This window comes from Perognathus longimembris, chromosome 21 (genome assembly GCF_023159225.1).
Source record: "Perognathus longimembris pacificus isolate PPM17 chromosome 21, ASM2315922v1, whole genome shotgun sequence".
NCBI classification, from domain to species: domain Eukaryota; kingdom Metazoa; phylum Chordata; class Mammalia; order Rodentia; family Heteromyidae; genus Perognathus; species Perognathus longimembris.
In genome coordinates this window covers 13,843,661-13,864,713 of record NC_063181.1, presented here as the reverse complement: position 1 = coordinate 13,864,713, position 21,053 = coordinate 13,843,661, and the positions used below count along the sequence as shown (strand labels likewise).

Sequence of the window (21,053 nt, the reverse complement as noted above, 5' to 3'; positions counted from 1 at the left end):
CCTTGTACTGGACAAACTCTGTCCCAAATTTAGAATGTCTGACTTGGCATGCTTCATTTTATTTTCCCCCCATGAACTAGACTCCAACCTATAATTTTCAGAGATTTTTGTTTTGTTGTTACCTGCACATTACACTTCAATCTGGGATTTCCTTTCAGGAGAGGGAGAGTCTCTAAAAATTTCAAATGGAGCATTTACTTGAACAATGTCCAGTTTCTGAACCCTGCTAACAATACTGTCAATACATCCGTGTCTACAGGGAATAATAATTTGACTTGTCAGTTACTGAGATTCCTTCATGTCACCCATCAAATGCTAATGGACTGGAACTCCAGTCAAGTTATTTTCAGAATTCTACTCCTTGCTGCCTTTGTAATCTACATGCTACTACTAATTGGAGAAACACCCCTATGCTTTCTCAAATCTATCTTGTTGATGTTGTAGATAGAATAGATGATGTTTTGAAACTTCTTTTACATTTGGAATATATGAATATTTCCTATGGAATAACTTCAGCTAACTCTAGTAATTTAAATCAATAACTATCATCTCTGGTTACTAATTATTATTAAAGAGTCTGTGTTTTTCAAAAAATGTTTCCTTCACAAATAAGCTGGAGATTTTTAGCTAACCCTTTTATCCAAATCAAAGATATAATTAACATTTGTAAAAACATGGTAATAGCAAGGCTTTTGATTATATTATGTGCGATTTAAACCAGAGCTATTTTTAACTCTTTGCTCTGAGGCATGCTACTGTTTCAGTTCTCACATTTTATTAGATCTTTGTCACATAAAATATGCTTTTAAATAGCAATATTTATGCAAAAGCGCAACAGTTTTAAATTGTTTTCATTTTACTCTCACTTATATTTACTGATTTTCTTCATTAATTTATTCATGTTTGTAGATACTGAGAGCACAGTGGTACAGGAGGCAGGCCAATGATAATATCTAGTTAATAACTGACACTTTCAAATTAAGTCCATCACAAATATATGGACTTAACTTTTATTTTTCAGTAGAGGATAACTTCTTATCATGGTAGCCAAGCAAACTAAACATTAACATATCTGGAAAATAGGAATAATTTAAAAAGTGAAAATTAAGAAAGAATAATGCCGTTATTATTTACCTTTAATCTGAGGCTTATTAACAGGAAATGTATGAAAATGGAGACATGATATGAAAATTTATAAAGAGCACCACTTAGGAGTTTATTCTGCAAGATTTTAATATTGAATGGCTTTTTTGAATGGTTTTTATATGCCAAGAATTTTCTTAATATTGCATTAGGCATGTCAAAGTTCATTTTTTATTATTTTATTTATAAAATATGTGAACCTGTCACATTTTTTAAGCAAAATGACAGAGAAGACAATTGGACAGCGATGTCCAGAGAGAAAGCAGTTAACTATACCACAGAAAGAAAATCATAGCACTGGAGAACAGCAATGGAAAAGTATAAATTTTAAAAATTAGATATTTTTATCTCATGAAATTCAGAAACAAATGTAAATTCATCAGATGAAATACACAGACTACCGCCCGCCGGCGGCCGGACTCGCACCGGCGGGGCCAGCACCTTCGCCGCTCGGGGTCGGAACGGTTCCCGGGGCTTTCGGAGGTTTCCTCGTTTCATAGAAAACCAGAACCATGTTCTACGCACATTTTGTTCTCAGTACAAGAGGGCCTCTGGCCAAAATTTGGCTGGCAGCCCACTGGGATAAGAAGCTAACCAAAACCCCACGTGTTCGAGTGTAATTTAGAAAGCAGTGTGGAAAGGATCATCTCACCAAAGGTCAAGATGGCACTGCGAACATCAGGACATCTCTTACTGGGAGTAGTTCGAATCTATCACAGGAAAGCCAAATACCTTCCTGCAGACTGTAATGAAGCATTCATTAAGATAAAGATGGCTTTTCGGCCAGGTGTTGTTGACCTGCCTGAGGGAAATCGAGAAGCAGCCTACAATGCCATTACTTTACCTGAAGAATTTCACGATTTTGATCATCCATTGCCAGACTTAGATGACATCGATGTAGCCCAGCAGTTCAGCCTGAACCAGAGCAGAGTGGAAGAGATAACCATGAGAGAAGAAGTTGGGGACATCAGTATCCCACAAGAAAATGATTTTTGGTGACTTTGGAATGGATGATCGTGAAATCATGAGAGAAGGCAGTGCTTTTGGGGATGACGACATGTTAGTAAGCACTAGTGCTTCTAACCCCCTCTTAGAACCTGAACAGAGTACCAGCAATCTGAATGAGAAAATTAACCATCTAGAATATGAAGACCAGTATAAGGATGATAATTTTGGAGAAGGAAATGATGGTGGAATATTAGATGACAAACTGATTAGTAATGATGGTGGCATCTTTGATGATCCCCCTGCCCTCTCAGAGACAGGAGTAATGTTGCCAGAACAGCCTGCTCATGATGATATGGATGAGGATGTTAACGTATCCATGGGTGGGCCTGATAGTCCTGATTCTGTAGATCCCGTTGAACCAATGCCAGCTATGACTGATCAAACACCACTTGTTCCAAATGAGGAAGAAGCATTTGCTTTGGAGCCCACTGATATAACTGTGAAAGAAACAAAAGCCAAGAGGAAGAGGAAGCTAATTGTTGACAGTGTCAAAGAGTTAGATAGCAAGACCATTCGAGCCCAGCTTAGTGATTATTCTGATATTGTTACGACTTTGGATCTGGCACCACCCACCAAGAAATTAATGATGTGGAAAGAGACAGGAGGAGTGGAAAAACTTTTCTCTTTACCTGCTCAGCCTTTATGGAATAACAGACTACTGAAGCTCTTTACACGCTGTCTTACACCACTTGTACCGGAAGACCTTAGAAAAAGAAGGAAAGGAGAGGCAGATAATTTGGATGAGTTCCTCAAAGAATTTGAAAATCCAGAGGTTCCTAGAGAAGAGCAACAGCAGCAGCAGCGTGGTGTTATCGATGAGCCCATATTGGAGGAGCCACACCGCCTCCAAGAGTCAATTGTGGAGGCTAGTAGAACAAACTTGGATGACTCAGCCACGCCCCCACCTCCACCTCAGGGAGTGAAGCGAAACGATGAACAAATTGACCCAGAGCCAGTGATGCCTCCTCAGCTGGTAGAACAGATGGAAATACCACCTGTAGAACTTCCCCCAGAAGAACCTCCTAATATCTGTCAACTAATACCAGAGTTAGAACTTCTGCCAGAGAAAGAGAAGGAGAAAGAGGAAGAGGAAGAGGAGGAAGATGAAGATGCTGCAGGGGATGATCAGGATCAAGAAGAGAGAAGATGGAACAAAAGGACTTAGCAGATGCTCCATGGCCTTCAGCGAGCCCTTGCTAAAAGTGGAGCTGAATCGATCAGTTTGCTTGAATTATGTCCAAACACAAACCGAAAGCAGGCTGCAGCGAAATTCTACAGCTTTTTGGTTCTTAAAAAGCAGCAGGCTATTAGCTGTCACAGGAGGAGCCATACAGTGATATCATTGCAACACCTGGACCGAGGTTCCATATTATTTGAGGAGTTAGTATTCATACACTAGTGAATACAAATTGCCCCCATGTGTAGGGCACACAGAACCCTTTAAGAAAATTGTTAGATTTTTGTCTGTATAAAACCTCTGCATTTTCTTTTTTTTTTCCAGTAATTTTTTATTTGCCCATTTCATTGTTAAAGGAAACTGCTTACAGGGACTAAAACTCAGAAGATTATTTTAACTACTTTCAGAACAGAGGTGTGCAATATTGATGCACTAAATAATACTGAAAATCAGTCAAAAGTGATTACTTTTTATCTTAATTTTCAGTTACTATGTTGAAAAGGAAAGCCTCTCCAAGCAAATACCTGACAATTGAATTAGAAACTATGGTGTCTGTCCTTTTGACAGAAAGAGACTATAGTCTCTTCCTATCAGTAAAAGCAACAGTCTGATTAATCCAGGGCTTGGGCATCATACCTGAAACATTAGAAAGATTGTTGTCTTGGGATTTTCAAGATGTAGTTCCCTAAGGAACACAAGTATGTAAATTTCAATTGTGCCTGACTGACCTTCTTTGGCTACCAAAAAATAGATCTCAATTCTGGTTTGCCAATCATTCCATTTAGCCTTTTATGATAAATTTTGCTGTCTTAAACTCTGTTGGTTTAGTGATGCTCCAAAATAAGTAAAAATGGACTAGGTAAAGTAGAAGGATTGTTAAAGCATTTCTGACTTTCCAGGAGCTATACTGGATTTAAAGATGTTTTGAGTATTCATATCATCAAAATATAAGACCCCAAAAGGGCATACTGATGGAAAATTAAACAGGTTGATTTAACCTTTAAAGCAAACAATGCTGTAAAAACTAATGGCTTCTCTGATATTTATTATAACTGTTAGTACCCATCTCTTTCCAGTGCTGCACACTTCTGTGTTTGAAATTCTTTTATTGCTCTGTGACTGAAATCCTGTATTCGGTTTCCTATAATTTAAGTAAAGAAAAACACATCCAGATAAAATCTTTATTATTAACAGGCCAAATAGTACCACAAATTATATGACTATTATAATTATCAAAATACAACTTAACTTTTAGGGCAAAATCATCCTAAAAGTTCTAGCTTCAGTGTTGGCACTTTTGTGGGAAAAGAAATCCCATTTAAAATTCAGACTTCCGTGTATACCCAGTAATTTAAAATTGTGTGAAATATTTTGAATTTGTGAACTCGTAATTACTGTTTAAATAATTCAGTTTAAGAATGGTAATTGTTTAAAATTGCTATTGAAGTTTTATTTTCAATAAAATGTGCCTGTAAACCATGGGTTTTCCCCTTGTAAAAAGACATTGTAGATAACTGAATATTTGATTATAGATTAGTTTCTTGTTATACATTTTGTTAGTCTGGTTTTTGTTACTTTTTTGGGTTTAATATTGTTCTTGAAAATAGTTGATGCTGGGGCTGGGGATATAGCCTAGCGGCAAGAGTGCCTGCCTCGGATACACGAGGCCCTAGGTTCGATTCCCCAGCACCACATATACAGAAAACAGCCAGAAGTGGCGCTGTGGCTCAAGTGGCAGAGTGCTAGCCTTGAGTGGGAAGAAGCCAGGGACAGTGCTCAGGCCCTGAGTCCAAGGCCCAGGACTGGCAAAAAAAAAAAAAAAAAAAGAAAAGAAAAGAAAATAGTTGATGCTATGTTATGTATAACCTTTCTAATAAAAGTTGTGTTTATAACCTGTAAAAAAAATTAAAAAAATACACAGACTAGAGAGATATAACAAGTTAATATTAATATGGAGTATTTATGTAAGCACACTATGGAGAAATTGGGAATATTAGTGTGTGTATGCAGGAACATGATCTATTAGTGTGAAAAATACTCTCAATTAAAATGGAAAAGAACTACAAAGAGAACATGATTGGAAAAAAAATATGACTATATAAAGCATATTACAAAGCTCATGAGTATTTTTTAAAGTCACTAAAGAAAAGAACTAAATTTACTTATGTCTGAGTTCCCACAGTTATAGAAGCAATTCCATGTTGTTCTAGATATTCTTATGTTGGAGAACTGAGAGTAACTTAAGGGTCCATATAGAATGTGATTCAATTTTTACTTTTGAAACAGAGCTACAGAAATATAAAAGATGGGAGAATCTTGAGAGTTGTGATTGCTAATTTTAAAGATGAACTTCAAACAGAATAAAAGTAGAATAAAACTATGAACACAGGCATTATCCAAAACTCTACTGATAATTCCCTATTATGTTTCCCACACCAGAATTGAGTGATATGCTTTTGGAAAGCCATTACTCACAGTCATGCAAGAAAACATGATAATGGCCTGAGTTAGATACTACATGAGAATTTTTATTTAGCCTTGAAAACATTTTTTCTTTGGTTTTGGCACTCTCAAGATGGAAACCATTTTTTGGAAGGAATATAGAACTACAGAACAGGACATTTTTTTGAAAGAAGAACTTCCCTGTTAGAGCTTATCACCTAGAGTTCAAGCTACAAAGCATGCCTTTCATCATAGAACATCAAAGTGTTTCTTATGCATCATTTCTCTTAGCAGCCATAAATCCCACATTTTTCTTCAGATCCAATACTTCCTACCCTTCCAATACTTTTCCAATACAATCCTCCACATTTTGCTACATGCATGCAAATGATATGCAAATATTCTCACTTCAGTTCAATAATCTTACAACCTAGTTTTAGGTAACACATTAAAACCCCATCCAGAATGTTTTCATGGGAGATAGATTAATAAATTGTTGCAAATAACTGGAAGTTTCTTATTTGTGATTTATTCACAGTACTAAAAACATTATCTGTGGCAGAGGACATGATGTTGGCCAAGTAAACAAATGAATGAATAATATAAATTAACACCATATAAAATAAAAACAACCCTAAAGGCTGATTAGCACATCCATCAGCAAATTGGACAACTTTACCTTATAGAACATTATTTTAAGAGAGGCAAAGAAATTGTGTGTGTGCGTGCGTGTGTGTGTGCGTGTGTGTGTGTGTGTGTGTGTGTGTGTGTGTGTGTGTGTGTGTGTGATGGGTGGTGCTTTCCAGGGAGAGTTGAGAGAGCATATCTCTAGCTTATAAAGGCAATTTTTAAAATTTTTCTAAATACTGGTACTTGAACTCTGTTGCCAGCATTCTTGCTCAAGCCATATCTCTACTTCCAACATTTTTACTGGTTAATTGAAGAAAATAATTTTTTTCCTTGTCTGCTTTGGTTGCTTTGAACCAAGATCCTATGATCTCAGCCTCCCAAGTAGCTAGGATTACAGACATGAGCCGTAAGTGCCCATATGAAAAGTTCCTTTAGGCTTTTGTTAAAAAAAAAAAAAAGGAAGGTGCAGTTGGAGTGTAATACAAGTTTAAAAGAATAATGACAAGGAAGCCGTAAAATATAAAATGATATGTTGAATGTAAGAACTTAGAAAGAAAAGCAAACTTGACTCTCAAGACCTTTTCTTTAAAATATCTATAGAGTCATATAATGTTGCCATTGGTAGCATTGGGAACCTGTGATCCTTGGTCTCGCTCATCACACAGGCATGACTGGTGCTTATGATTCTGAACTGCATTGCAGTCACTCTTTCTACAGCACTTGTTTTCCTTTACTTGAGAAAAAGCCTGAATAACTTGCTCATTAGCACTAATGAATAATGACTTAATTGCTTCCTTATTTGCATCTAATCATATAAAGGTCTTTAGCACATCCCATAATTTGAGATTGGCAGGTTTTGCCAAGGGAGAGGGAGCTGAGTTCTTGTGAATAATTCAATCATAATTACTTATTATTTTTAGGATTTGTGACTAGAAGAGATAAAACCATGCTCTCCCATAATAAAGAATACTAGCATCATTTATTAATGTTGAGAAGGCATCAAATCTTTAAAATATATATTTATTTATTACTCTCAAGCAACAAATGGCCCTTGTTATCAATCAAACTTTTCTGGAAGCCAGAAAAGCTTAGCTAATATTTCACGACTTAATCTTTTTCAAATTAGAAAAAGCAATTAAAACAAACAAGACTATTAATATAGGCATAATTTAAGTAAATAAAGCTATGATTATGTATATTCAGTTACAGGACAGTGCAAGAACAAGCCTGATTCTGTGCACCTCTCCTGGGTGCTTCTTGAATGTTTCCTCAAGATTCTGTTCCTCTTTTCATGAACTTCATTTCTACGATGGTTATTCTCTGAATAACAATAGTATAGGCTCTATTGTATCTGCTCACCTTTTACCTTTCACAAAAGAGATCATGAGTTCACATTTTATTAGTAAGTACAGAGAAAACATTTTTCAAAAATTCAATATCCCAGGCAAATATATTCCTGTGTATCACTGGGCTGAGATGAACCTTGTAGCAACTTCCACCATTTTCTTAATGCTTCCGCAGTGACATAGGCTGGTCGACAATAAAATGATGAATGAACTGAACTCTTCTGGATCAACATCAAGTTAATACTGGAGTCCATCTTACCCACAATGCATGGCAGGGATAGGATTGGAAGGAACTCCTAAAATTATGAATAGGAAAAAAAGACAATCAGTAGATAGAAAGGAAACAAACAAGTGTCCCACAAAACTATTAAAGGCTTACCAGTTATTACATTTAAGGTAAAATTACATAGTTACTATGTGTATGACAAAATTCCTCAGTGTAATAAAATGTTGTCAATGGTGGTAAAAACAAGTTTGAAGGCAAGTATTTTCTACTGTATATGTAGAAAATGCTATTATTTTAACAGCACCTCAGGTGCTCCACCAGGGAATTATAAATTCACGTTTATTGGTGGAAATTTAACAGAAGAAAGACAAATACTCAAAGATTATTACACAAAAGGCTGGTGGACAGCTACTACTAATATCTATAAAACGAGGGACCATGAGTTCAGGTTGGAGTATAAAGGGCTTAAATATAAACGAAGTAAAACTTCTCTGTGAGTTAGATTATGCTATGCCTTGGCGTGCCATGAAAGAAGTTCTGGAATGTCTTTGGAGGCTTGGGTAATTTTGTTTTCCTATTATATAATTCAGGAAGATTTCATTGAAAGGATAAATGGGATAATTGTTAGTAATTATTTTTAAAAGAACATTGATATTTTTAAAAGTTTATATCAGAAGATGGAAACTGTCAAACATGGATAGCTTAAAATACGAGAAATGCAGTTCTAAATAGAATCAAATTCCCAATTCCTCAATTGAAATACTAAATCAGCAAAGTGTGGGCAATTATATATCACAGATACAGCAAATGTGTTTGAAAATACCACTTTAAAATATTATATTGGACTAGTTCCCTCTTTAACAAAATCTATTCCAAAAATAAACACCTTAGGTACAGGATTTTTAGAACACAGCAATAATTCATTCAGTGAAATTAAGATCAATAGTTTTTCCAGAAGCATAAAAATCAAACTTTTTTCCAGTACTCTGTAATTTAAATCATATTAGCATACATTAGTCATATTAGAAACCAAAATTCAATTCTGTTAGTCTGGGAGCTTATGTTAAGCAATTATTGGATATAACATTCTTATTATTGCTGAGAGTTATGCAAGTGTCCTTCTTGAGAAAGCAGCATTTACATTAAGAGGAAAATGTAAAGCAAGAATATTGCAAATGGCAATCCAAAACCCATTAGAACTAATATAGTTTTTTTTTCTTTTTAGGTTTATAATAGTTCCACGTTTGTCCTTTCATATTCTGACTGTGCATAAATGGCTCCCCATAGCCAAAGCTTTTATTTTTTCTTTGCTTCATGCAAAGAGTTGATGATTCTTTTCAATATTACAAAGTATAGCATGGAAATAAAAGCTTCCAGTTTACATGATTTATTCACTAAAAACAGTATTAGAAATGTATGTTTTGAATGTGGAAATTTGGAAATAGGGTTTATGGATTTTCATAGTAACTAAGAAATATTGCTTTTAAAAGAAACAATGAGTTTGTTCCAGGAAAATTTGTCCTATGATAAAAGTTACTTTATGTTAATCAAAAAAGAAGAAATATCCAGTTTTGGACTTTGAGTTGATATAATTTAAAGTGTTTTCTTTCCTAGGGTGGGTTAGGTATATTATAACCAAATTCAATGAATAAAAGTGATAAGTTACTTTCATACTAAGAGATGTCAATCAAAACCCAATTTTGTTGTAAACACATGGAAATTCATGGAAATTTACTTTCCATAATGAATTTAAGTAACTAGTGTCACAGCTCATAAATTCCAAATGTATGAGCTACTTTGCACTTTAATATTCCCCAGAACACCAAGAATTCTGACCTATGATGAAGTTATTTCTACTGAGAGGAAATGGAAACATAGCTGATACAAATTACTAAATTATTCTCATCTGTAATTTATAGAAGTGCAAATTTAAATGTCATTGTACAAGGGTGCTGATGGCTCACTCCTGTAATCCAAGCTACTCAAGAGGACGAGATCCGAGGACCACAGTTCAAAGTCAGCACAGGTAGAAATGTCCATGAGGTTCTTTTCCCTGATTAACCACATACATACACACACACAATCCAAAAGTGGAGCTGTGGCTCAAGTGGTAGAGTGTTAGCTGTGAGCACTAAAGCTCAAGGACAGAGCCCAGGCTCTAAATTCAAGCCCAGGACTGGAACAATAACATTAAAAGACTGTATAAATGGAATTTTAAAAAATCTTTGATGTAAAAAAAAATCCTACCTCCTTTGTTTTCTACTATGACCTCATATGATTTGGATATTTAATGGTTTATTCCCAGAGTTGAATACAGATTTACAAATTCATCCTTTGGTTTGTGTGTGTGTGTGCGCACGGGTAAGCGTGCACATGTGTATGTGTGCCAGTTGCAAGTGTTGAATTGAGGTCCTGGGTTCTATCTCTAAACTTTTTTGCTTAATGCTAGTGCTCTCTACCTATCACTTGAATCAAAGCATTTAGATGGTTAATTGGAGATAAGAGTTTCACAGACTTTCCTTCCCAGACTAGCTTTGCAATGCAAGCAATCCTCAGATCTCAGCCTCCTGGAGCTAGTATTACAAGCATGAGCCATAAGTCTCAAATTTTGGCAGGCTATTTTTACAGGCTCTTTAAGAATATTTCATTAAATTTTAGCATCTGATAGAAATGGGAAGAAATTTCAGTAAATTGATACACTTGTCAATTCATCAAAGTTACCCCCTTCAAGACTGTATGTACACATCTTGATTTCAATCCTGTTATCCTGTACCACGATTGGAAACCTTGCTTTCACAGTGGTCCAGTGCATATGTGAATCCTCATGCTTTCAAGGAAGCTAAGCTACCCACTGCAGAGTGAACCATATTACAAAGACTGCTCCCCTCCATCACTACTTCTACCAATGCCTGTAGCATGACTCTGTGCACAGGTCTTCTTGCTTGTCCAACTTGATAAAAAATCAGTCTGCTACAACTCAGAAGAACAACATGATTCACTGTATGCAATCAAAAAAGATACATGGGACTTGTTTCCTAGCTCACTGAATAAACCTGCACTTGGCAGGTGGATTATGAATTCCCACACCGAAAAATGACCTCAATGCAGGTTGAAGATCTATGCTTCCTTTCATGCCATGATTTTGGTAGCATCTCAGAGTAAAATGTAAATTGAAAAATAAGGAGAACTGTGACAAATAAAGAAATAAACACCATTATTTGGAGGTCTCTGTCACAGTACTACAATTCTTTCTTTATTGCCTTACTAATATTTAACTCCTGAGTGGGTCTATTTTTCATTCTACTGTGTCCATAACTTTGTCAAATGTGTATTAAAATGTCATATTCTCAACTTATATTTATGAAAACTGACATTAAGGAAAGTTAAAGTGGCTGATTTATGGTTAGGCATATGGTAGTAGATGTTGAAATAAAGTAGTCATGGCTTTTCTAAGAAGGTTTCGCAGGCTATACCCATTATTACATTTATTTGCATATGATTCATATGTTAGTAACATATATAATTCTTTAAGAAATGTGATTCTTGGGGTTGCGGTTTTAGCTCAGTGGAAGAGCACTTGCCTCACAGGTTGTAAGGCCCTGAGTTAAGTCTTCAGCTCTGCAAAAAATAAAATAAAGTGATTTCTTAATTGTGTCTTTTCTCTATATTATTAAATGTTCCAAAATTGTCCTACACCATCACAACAGCATACTGTCCTGGTGGCAGGAATCAGGATGTGAGACAAAGAGGAAGAATTTGAGACAAGGAGCAGGTAAGAGAAAGCATGTACTACATGGCCCTGAGAAACACACATGTGGCTGTACATGAGTATAGATAATATCCAGTGCATGCCTAATCTCCATGAGAAGCTCTAGATCATCAATATTGCTCAGTTTGATGCTGATGCTTCAGTTTTGCTACTCATACACAATGCTGTTTATCTAACATGTTTCCAGGGATATAATAAGCCATCTGATAGCTTTTGTTAAAGAGAAATGATAAGAACCCCCCCCCCAAAAAAAAAGAAAAATGAGGCTGAATTTCAGTGGTGAAAAGAACACATATTTTTACCACCTTTCAAAAGTTATGGTTCAAGGTGGGGTTTTGAAAGGACCATTTCCAAGGCTAGGGATGATATGGGTGCTATATAATGTGAATATTTGATTGATTTGTTCTTATAAAAAATATTCACAGAGAGAAGGAGAACAGTTGGTTGTTGTATTTCTTTCAAGTTGTTGGCAAGACACAATTAACACCAGCAAGAGAGCCTTATATCTGTCTCAGGAAAATAAATCCACTCTGACTTTTGACCAGAACATTATTTTTACATGTTAAACAGGATTTATGTGACTCCAAATATAAACTTACTTTTTAATCACCATTTTACTTTTTTCAAAGTTCTTCTTTTATAAATAATGAATTTAATATCTTCAAGTAGTTGTAGAAAGAGGTTTCCATTCAACAAATCAGGTTAGAAGTCAGATACAAAGCAAATCCAGCATTTCCCAAAGTGTCCTGTGCACTGACAGTATGTGTCTAAGAAAGACTTATAAGATCACGTACAGTCTGATGTTTTGTGGCTATGAGCCCTGCCACTCCAAGAATCTTCTTTATGCCAGCTTTGGATAGCACTGATAAATGTGATGCTCTTAAGAACTTGAGATTGTTTTATCAAACATTGTTTGATCTGGGTATCTTTTCTGTTGGGTGATACTGCTTGAAGTTGGGATACACACTTAATAGGAAGGTGTTCTGCTGCCAACCCATCCCCTTAGCACACTTTTGCACTGATTATGTTTAAGATAAGGTCTCAAGTTTTTGTGAAGGTCTGTGCCTGGATTCACTCATCTTATAGTTTACATTATAATTAGGAAGATGGGCACACCATGACACCCAACTTCTTTCCCTTGGGTTGGAATTGCAATGGCTACAAGGATTTTGACAAAGGTTAGCCACATATAAAATACAGCATGACAGAGTCTGAGAAAGATGTTTAATACTAAGATATTTGGATTCCACATTGATATGCTCATTGGGTAGATAAAGCAAGTTGTGTAAAATCCACCATGCTATTATCTTTCATTAAATTATCCACTTACCAAATCCAGAAGTAATTCTCAAATTACACTTCTTGTGTGTGGGTGGGGGGTCTGGACCCCCTCTCCCCACTTCTCCAGGGGAGATGCCCAAATTCTAAACTATGAAAGACACTCAGCCCCACCCCTTCCACCGGCAGAAGGAGTAAGGCATATCTTTGTGGACTTTGCTGAGTTAAGGAGAAATGCCGAAATCCCCTTCCCCATAATGGCCCCTCACCTGTCATATGCAGGAAGAAAATTCAGGGGAGACAGCCTGATGGTTGAACGGGTCTCACAGGATTTAATTGGGAGGGGGTTTATATAGCTGTAATGGCGGGAAAGGAGGGGGACTAGCCAAAGGGCCAGTCATAGGCTAAAGATCATGTTCATCACCGTGATGTAACGAACTTCCTCTATGGGTGGGGGCTACAGCCCCCCAAGAGCTGGGTCTCTGTAGAAGTCCCCACCATGATGGCATGCACATGTTGGACCCCGGGGGCTGGGGGCTTCTCTTTCTGTTAAGGCTGGAAGGTGGGAGGGGCTCCCTCCCTGCCCAGGGCTGGGGGAAGGGCAGTGTGAATCCCCAACAACTTCTTTCTTAGGTTTCCCAGCTAGCTAATGGTCACATGACTAGAATGCCCTAACATGACCTTTCTTTTTTTGTGCTGTTCTCAATAATAGATTACAACACAGAAGAAGATATTTGTGAGTAAATAAAGGTGATCAGAAAAACTGGACAGTGACAAGGGAAGAGAAGAAAGCCAGAAGGCAGTCTTTGTCAATCCTGTTATCCCTCATGTAAGGGGTGTTCAGTGTCTCAGAGGAACTCTTATAAACATCTAGGAAATGACTTGAAATAACCCCATAGAGAAGGGAAAAGTGATTATTGTCCAGGAAATCCTCTGCCATTGGCTTGGGGCTACTTTTAGATGCTTTGATTACCTGCTTGCCTTATGCATGGCTCATATTCCTCCATAACAAGAAAGGAAGGAAGGGAGGGAAGAAGGGATGAAAGGAGGGAAGGTTACATCTCAGCCTTGTATTACAGATATTCATCAAAACATGTTAATAAGGAAATAGTCAAACGTTGTGAGCTGGTCACCGAGAGTGGCTATAAAGGCAAGTTCTTCATCATCATCATCATCATCATCATCATCAACAACAACTATAAAAACCCAATAGCAGTTACAGAAAGAAAAAATATATAGTATATGTACACAATGAAATACTATTTGGTCATGAAAAAAGAATGGAATGATGTCTATTTCAGGAAATGGGAAGGGATGAGAGATCATCATGCTGACCAAGATGAGTAAAACTTAAAAAAGACAAGTGTCACATGTGTTCTCTTATGTGAGGTACCCGGATTAAAAACTGAATTTTAATCAAATATGACATGAAAGTAAAGGGAAGAATGTGGCAGGGGAAGCAACAGGAAGTGGTAAAGGGAAAGGAGAGGCAAATATAATTCATGTAAATTGTGGGCATGTATGAAAATAGCCGAATAAAACCCACTCAGAATGGTAAAATGGGTGCAGACGAAGTGGCACATGTTTGCAATCACAGTTACTTGGAAGGGGGAGATAGAAGGATTGCAGAGAGGACTACAGTTCCAGGCTAATACAGGAAGTGAGTGAACCCTTACCTCAAATCAATAGCTAATTGTGTTTGGTCATGCTTGTCATCCTAGCTGTATGAAGAATAATAATGAAGACCAGGGCCCAGGTCAGTGGGATAAACTCAAAAACTTTATGAAAAATAACTCAAGCACAAACAATATTTTCTTTGACTCTGTGGATTATCTAGTTTTCGATTTTATTTTACTTTTACCCAGTTTTCCTCTGAGGTCTTCAATCAACTCAACTGCAATCTCTGAGATTTCCTATCAAGCTTTAGGATGCTTTATATGATTCTGGTGCTAATAATAATAGCAATCATGTTTTCTGAAGCTTGCACATTCACTTTCATTCTACTATGGCTTCCAAAATACAGCATAAGCAGTTAGTGGCTTGAGTGGGAAGGCAGCCTTGCTATAGAACTGTGCTTGCTTATTCCCTCTCGGCTTGGCTGCTTTGTATGTGTAGGCTGTGGTAATTTGAAAGTAAAGTGTAAGAATATGCACAGGAAAAAGAAAGGCAAAGAATTCTGCAAGCAGAACCTCAGTTGAGCCTTTTACATGAACACCTTCCAAAAAATGAGGTTTATGCTTCTCTGTTTCTTCTACATGGAATTTTCCACCACAAAGCTGATCATTTCATTGGGCTCCTGATTTTACATAGAGTAGCTTTAATATCCTGGAAGCAAATTGGTCTCATCTAACTTTTAATGGAAGGAAAAGTAAACCGCAGGCAGTAGTGGGGAAATCTTATTTTTAAAAGAAAAAAATTCTATCAAACTTCCCAATTAATTGATGTAGCCTCATGAAGTATATTAAAAAAAGAGAATGAGAAGGAAGAAGTGAAGGAGAAGACTAGTAGTGTTTGTGTAATTTTATGTTTCAATAAGATTGCCTTAGCTCTTTTCCATGAAAGAACAGATAAAAAACAAACAACTCCAAAAGCAATACTTACAAAACCATTTGGTATAAACCAACTGTACAACTCACCAGGGGGAAAGGAAAAGAGGGAAGGGGAAGGGGGGAAATGAGGGAGGAGGTAAAAAATTGTACAAGAAATGTACTCACTGCCTTACATATGAAACCGTAACCCCTCTGCACATCACTTTGACAGTAAATAAGTAATTATTCAGAAAAAAAGACCCTTTTGTTTTATGTCATTTTCTAAGGCCAAATCTCACTATGTTGTGTCAGGGTTTTAAATGGGTGATTGCTGCATCTACACACAACTCTTCTGTTGGGATTTTTTTCTAAGAGAGAGGATATTCTTTGAGGGACACAAAGGCATACCACCTATGTGCACCAGATCATACAGAACAATATTTATCAAAAGGAACTCCAGAGAATAGAAACACGAGTGGTTTTTTTCCCTTGATTGGTATTTTTGTTTTATTTGTTCATTTATCTGTCTTTGGGAATGCAAAGGGAGCACAGAAATGGTGGGACTCAGGGTAAACACAAGGAGCAGTGTTAAAAATGCACTGTACATCTTGTGAGTGGGGACAGGATGGGAAAACTGGGAGAGATGGAGGAAAAGGATGATATTAGCCAAAGTGAAATGTACTCATTACCTAACTTAAGTAACTATAATCCCACTGAACATGACCTTTATAATAACAAAAAAAATGCATGAAAAAATAGATAAGGTATAATTTGACATGGTACGTTGAAAATAACAACCACAATGATAAACCACTAATTTCAATAACTTGGAGTTCATTTTGCTTAGCATCATCTTATATGTTCATATGTACATAGCTATTGGGTCATTGTGATCTTATGGTTTTAACTCTGATGTCACTGTAACTGAATTTGGTACCCTGGGCATTGTATATATGTTTATCCGAACTAGGAAAGGGAAGAGGAACATCAAAATGGAGAGACAAAGGGGAAAAGGTGAACCAGTGCAACAGCAATATTTAAATGACAATATACTGTAAACCAACTATTCAACTGGGGGGACAGAATTTGAGAGGGGGAAAGGTGAGAGAAAAACGAGAAAGGACGTAGTAAGTTTGATGCTAAATGTACTCAGTGCCTTACATAAGAAAATGTAACCCCTCTGTACATCACTTTGACAATAAATTAATAAAAAATAAATAAACAAGGTATACAATCCTCTCCAAAAGAGCAATGCATGCAGGGAATAATTGCTGAATGGGGTTTATAAAACAACCACATGGAAATACTTTGTGCCCAACGAGCTTAGAGAAATTTTGAAAATAGAAAATAAAATTGGAGCCAAACACCTGGGTAATGGGTAATGGGTAACAACTGAGTAACTGGGTTATGCATGGCTGGCTCCCAGAGTACCCAAGTTACTACCAAAGTAATCAGCCAAAGTAACCAGCTTGGTTACTTTGGCAGTCTCTGATGTGAAAGAGAGAGGAGGGGGAGGGGGACGAGGGGGAGGAGGGGGAGGAGGAGGGGGAGGAGGAGGGGAGAGGGAGGGAGAGGGGGAGGAGGAGGGGGAGGGGGAGGGGGAGAAGGAGGAGGAGGGGGAGGAGGAGGAGGAGGAGGAGGAGGAGGGGGGAGGAGGAGGAGGAAGGGGAGGAGGAGGAGGGGGGGAGGAGGAGGAGGGGGGGGGAGGAGGAGGAGGGGGGGGAGGAGGAGGAGGAGGAGGAGGTCTCCACACCCCAGAGCAGGCCGAGTACTTGTAAAAGACAAATCAACATCTCAGATTCAGAACAGTTAGGTTTGTGACTTCCTCACTGACCGACCAATAGAATGGAAGATAACATGAGATCATGGGAGTTGGGCAGAAGACCTGATCTCTTTATCCTAACAAGTGGCCATTGCACAGTTTTGAGATTTAACATTTATTAATCGATTTTTTTTTTTTACTTAAACTATGCTGTGAAAACAGCTACTACAGCCTTTGCTTCCTCACTTCTGACGCTGATTAACTTTGACTATATGATTTTCTCAGAGCCGGGTTCTGAAGACTGAATACTTTGTAACACGATTTCTAAACACACGTATCCTGAGGATGACACCAGCCTCTTTAATTTGTCTGTTTGCTTTTTAAAAAAATCACAGTTGCTAAAAGAATTTACTGTTTCTCCTAGCCAATCCCTGAACACAGAACCCGTGTCTCCTGGCCACAATGTCTTATGTCCACACTTGCCACTCACTAAACATAACGCCACTGACACAGCACCAATTCTGCTTTTTGTTCTTTCCCTCCCAAATCGTTCATCTCTCATTAAAATACCCAGCTATAGATGTGCAAAACAAAGTTGGGTTCATGCTGGCTTCTCCCTTGCATATAGTGTATTTCTCATGAAAATCTAACTGCATTACTTTTACAAATGTCTGGCTCTGCTTTTTCTTTGATAAGCTTCTACACACACACTCACACACATTGATTTCCAGTTTACAAAGTAATTATTTTCAACAGTATTTTCCCACTCTTGTGCCCCTCCCCATTTCTTCATGATTTTCTAAATCGTAGGACTAAACCAATTTTGACTTCAATCAATATTCTGCAGTTACATTCTCCTATCTATGTAAATAGTTTCAACTGAACCATAATGCATTTCCTAATTAAATTTCTATGTTATGATGCATTCTCCCTTGGCAGTTAATAATTGTTTTCAAATAATTTGCTTAGGTTGTATGAACTTATCTCTCATTTTCGCCCAAACTTTTAGACTCTAAATCTCCTCCAAATATGAAAGCCAGTTTAAGTGTCCCATGCTAGCCTCACACTTGAGATCCTTCTGCTTCAGCCTCCCTAGTGCTGGTATTATCGGTGCCACCACGACTCTCAGCTGTTTCTTCTGCATCATCTTAGAGTGATTTGGATTGCAGAATCAATGTCTTTTCTGTTCATTGATCTAGGGACTCCTTATCCAGTCATGAGCCATTCTCCAACCATTTAAACTTTCTAATCTTTTCCCCGAAGTTGTCTTCATGCTTGTGTTATGGGCAAGTCCGTTTGGTCCTCTCCTGAGGGATCGAGATTTACCTGGAAGTTTACCCATCACCTGCCATCTGTTCCTTTGATAGACTTACATGGCTGACTTCTGACATTTGTGCTGGCGGGCTCACACAAAGTTATAATTTTGAATTTGGCTTTGTTCCTTGTTATTGGAGAAGGAAGAGCTTTCTCAAGCTTTCTGTTGTCCATGAAGAAGCTAGAAATCTTGTTTTTATTAAGATTTATGGCCCCATTTATTTTGATAAAATAAATAATAAAAATCCTTGTTAATAAAATGTGAGATCTTGATACAACTTGGTGGTCTGTATTGATAGTTTTACTTTTATCTGTCTTTTTTTAGTTTTTATCTATGTGTCTTATTTATTTATTTATTTTTTATTGTCAAACTGATGTACAGAGAGGATACATTTTCATACGTTAGGCATTGGATACATTTCTTGTACTGTTTGTTACCTCCTCCCTCATTCCCCCTCCCCCTCCCCTTTCCCTTTCCCCCTTGTGAGTTGTTCAGTTGATTTACACCAAACAGTTTTGCAAGTATTGCTTTTGTAGTCGTTTGTCTTTTTACCCTGTGTCTCTCGATTTTGGTATTCCCTTTCAGTTTCCTAGTTCTAATACCAGTATACACAGTTTCCGATGTACTCAGATAAGATACAGAGATAGTGCAGGTACAACCACAGGAAGGAGATACAAGAGGAGCATCAATAATAGAAGCTACGGTTTCACATCGCATGTTGAAAGTAATGACAACAGTGATATAACAGTCACTTCCATAACATGGAGTTCATTTCACTTAGCATCATCTTATGTGTTTATAAGGGTGTAGCTATTGGGCTCCTGTGATCCTCTGCTTTGACTAACCTAAACCTGTGCTAATTATTCCCTATGAGGGAGACCATATAGTTTTATTTTTTTTAATATAAGTGATTGTAGAGTGATGGATGTCATTAGAATAGATGCTTAGAAGAGTAGATGATAACTATGTTGTAAACTACAGCACATTAAACACATCTAAGGACTTTCAGGGTTCATGTTGTAAGCTTTATAGTACTATTCACATTCAGATCATACAAATTTGGTTCACTGAGATTAATCATTAGAGTGATGTTCCATTTTCTTTCTAACATACTGTGTTGTTTAAACTTTTCTAGAGGTGTAGGTGCTGCCAGAAGTGATCTTCAACCCCACACTGGCGAGAGTGTCCTAGAACCTCTCCCCACAGGAACGCGGCTTCATTTTGAATCAGTTGTGGTTCTGAATCTGAAAATACATGTGGGAGCAAATTAATCTCCACTGTGGTGACTAACACCTCCTGGACTGGAGTATTTGTGATACAAGTTACCATTTTACTGATTGGCTCATGACTTACTGTTCAGTTAGTTAATATCACTGATTTCTGTGAACCAAAACATTTCCCTCACTTTATTTAATCTGCTCTCCATTCATAGTATAACTCTAATGTACTCTAGATATATACAATATATATTTAAATACTATCGGCATTCCTAAGGCATAAATTAGCTAGGCATGATCTGTTGTGGAAGGCACATTTACATAGAAATAAAATTGTTGCTCTACCAGATCCTGCAACAATGATTTCCAAACAATCCTTAAGTTGTTAAATTCTGACAGTTGAAAATAATTATAAAAGTATGTCAGTTCAAGTCATGAAGTAATACAAAGAAAAGTTGTATTAATAAAATGTGAATACAAAAATAAACGATCAAGCATGATATATTTATTTTCCTTAATTTCATTTTCTAAAGAATTCATTGCTCTTTTCCCCTGGTTCATGAACATAAAGCTTTTTTTAGGTATAACTTCTTATCAGTCATAGAGAAAGAGAAAAAAATTATCAAAAGAGTAAAAATTAGAAAAAAATCAGTTTCATGATGTTTTTGACTAGACTGATGGAAAATTTAAAAGTTCAATTGGTTATGAGGAAATAATGAGCAAGTTACTAAAAGCATGGAAATAAACTTTATGTAATTATGAAATGTTTTTGGATACAGAATGGAGAACCTGTTGTTTTGTTGGTTTTTAGTATATTGTTTCCATGGCAACCTCAGGATCATGTTACATATGCTCCTTTCAAAATTTCAAAAAATATACTTGTTGAAACAAATATAAACTCTTTGACTGTTTTAAAATCCCAGAGGGCAAAAGTGTTTTACACTAACACAATTTAAAATTATATTCAGCTTCATGTTTACAAATATTTAGTCTCTAAAATTATTTTTGTTGGGAAATTTAAGAAGATATTTCTATTAGACAATTTCTTCTCATCCATAGATTCTTTTATGCCACCACACTTCATATAAAATATGAGGAAATGTTAAATGAGAATAAATAGATAAGTGCTTATTGTAATGTCATTTTCTTCTGATAATGAACTGGGAGAAACTGTACTTAGGTTTTAAGCTAGGTGTGGGTATGCTTTGATCT

The 21,053-nt window shown here is 36.8% G+C and overlaps 1 pseudogene; it reads left to right on the top strand.

Annotated features, from left to right (window-relative positions):
• Positions 1-1,633: 1,633 nt before the first annotated feature.
• LOC125339588 lies at positions 1,634-4,827 on the top strand (annotated as a pseudogene).
• Positions 4,828-21,053: the final 16,226 nt, after the last annotated feature.